General features: G+C 35.2%; 1 protein-coding gene across 1 annotated transcript in view; it reads left to right on the forward strand.

Moving 5' to 3' along the window:
• The window catches only part of NSF (N-ethylmaleimide-sensitive factor), a 187,097-nt gene that overhangs the window by 85,553 nt on the left and 99,242 nt on the right, over positions 1-2,302 (forward strand). The window lies entirely within an intron of this gene.

The raw sequence follows: 2,302 nt of genomic DNA on the forward strand, positions 1-2,302 counted from the left end.
CAGAATTTGACATTGAAAGTTATTATGGATAATGTATTGAGTACTCAAAGATTTATTTGTGGCTTTGAGTTTTTCACCAACACCTCCAGCTTTAATACAGTATCTTTTCTCTGAGCAATAGTTTGAACCCTATTCTTATTCCAAAGTGACTGAAAATATATGAAGATACAAACATCTGTAGCTTGAACTTTTGTGCTATTTACACATGTATTTACTTAGATTTATACACAATGATATTTTTTTAAATGCTTTGATTTAAAAATCTGTCTAGAATCCTGTCTTGAGGGAGAAATCTCAGTAAGGCTTAAGAGCCTTTTGGTAATAACTGGTTACTATAGGATAAATCTATAATTAGTATGCTGGTATTGCACACATTACATATATTCAGTCAAATTTCAGATATACATGGGAGAATTATTCACTTTGCAGATTATTAGTGCATTCCAAGGACATTTCCATGTTAATCCACAGCTATTCTTTTGCCTGATACATTTCCTGTGTTACTGGACTTCTCTTTCTGTAAAACTTCTCTTTATTGGTACTTCTTGCTTCTCTTTCTGCTACCTGATTACTTTGGCTTCCTCTGCAACTATTTAGGGAGCCAGCTGTGGCTATGATGATCTTAGAGAATAGGGAAGACTCTCTTAACTGAGTCACAAATTCTCTGCAGTCTGATCTTCCTTTATCTGGCTATAGCTGGCTGACCAAAGATGATACTATTAGTAAATGACATAGAGCACAGCTATTCAAAATTTGGATTTGTCTTATAAATCGTAATGGCTCCAGGTAGGAGACTGTGTTAACACAAGGAGAGAAAGATGATAGTTTATTGCCATTGTCAAAAGACTGTGATCTAAAAATGAATATTTTTAAAAAATTGACTGGGTTGAACTTATATTGAAATAATTCTATTTTTAGCAACTTATGAAAGAATTTGAAGAAAAAGATCATTTAAAAGGATAGAAACAGAATGGAAGACATTGGTTAAATTTATTATTAATACTCTTATTATCTTACTCAAACACTATTTTTGCCCCTCTTGCTCTTAACGCCTTTGTCTTCTGCTTTCAGCTCCTGTCAAGGTATGAAATTTTCTCAAAAGGATTGTTATCTACTTTGCATCCTCTAATATTCCTCTCTATTACTATGAAAAAATCTAAAACAGACAGTGTATCTATAGATACAAATTTAAATGCATTAAAGTAGCTATATATTTGAATCAGAATTAGACCATGTTAGAGGGAGATCTTAGAAATAATCTAGTCTAGCATTTCCAAATGTACTTAAACTTACTACTTAATAAATATACTTACATAAAGAGATACCTGTTAGTATTCCAAGAACACCAGTTTGAGAAACACTGATCCTATCCATGTCATTCTTATTTTGTAGATGAGGACGTTGGGGCCCCAAAAGAGTAAGCAACTTATTTAGACTAAAGTTACTACTGTCTACTGGGGCTAGAATCCAAATTATCTTATTCCCAGTCTGGTGCCCTTTAGGCTTTGTGATCCAGCCATTTAAAATGATTTGATTTATTGTTTGGTTTCTTTATTCCAGATTTCACAACTTGGATATGAAACCCTTCCCCTTGTCCAGAATAATTTTCACTATTTTCTGGAGTCTGAATTTGATTCAGAAAGCTCCTGGCTGCCTTTGGATTACTTCAGGTTCCTCAGTGGGCCCAGGGGGCCGGGGAAAATACCTTTTTTTTTTTTTAACCTGGTCATCTTCTCCTAAAAGGCTTTTAGAGGGCCTCCTAAATCCCTGTTTATGAAAATACTTTTTTTTTTTTTTCTTTTTGAGACAGGGTCTTGCTCTGTCACCCAGGCTGGAGTGCAGTGGCATCATCATAGCTCACTGCAACCTCAAACTCCTGGGCTCAAGTGATCCTCCTGCCTCAGCTTCACAAGTAGCTGGGACTGCAGGCATGTGTCACCATGCCTGGCTAAGTTTTCTATTTTTTTGTAGCAGTGGGGTCTAGCTCTTGCTCAGGCTGGTCTCAAACTCCTAGCCTCAAGCAATCCTCCTACCTCAGCCTCCCATTGTGCTAGAATTACAGGTGTGAGCCACCACACCTGGCCATGAAAATACTTTTACTAGTTCCTTTAATTGTAGTTTAATTGTATGTTCATCGTAGGAAATCTCAAAATTACAGATAAATAAAAAGAATAAGATAATCAGTATAAAAAACTGGAAAAGTATATTAATGTATACCGCAGTATATCATCCTAGTTTTTGCTATTTATATTAATACACATACCTCAAAAATGTGTTTTGCTGTTTTATAACTGGTTTCCCC

Source organism: Propithecus coquereli, unplaced genomic scaffold, assembly GCF_000956105.1.
Source record: "Propithecus coquereli isolate 6110/MARCELLA unplaced genomic scaffold, Pcoq_1.0 Scaffold469, whole genome shotgun sequence".
In the NCBI taxonomy this organism is placed as follows: Eukaryota; Metazoa; Chordata; class Mammalia; order Primates; family Indriidae; genus Propithecus; species Propithecus coquereli.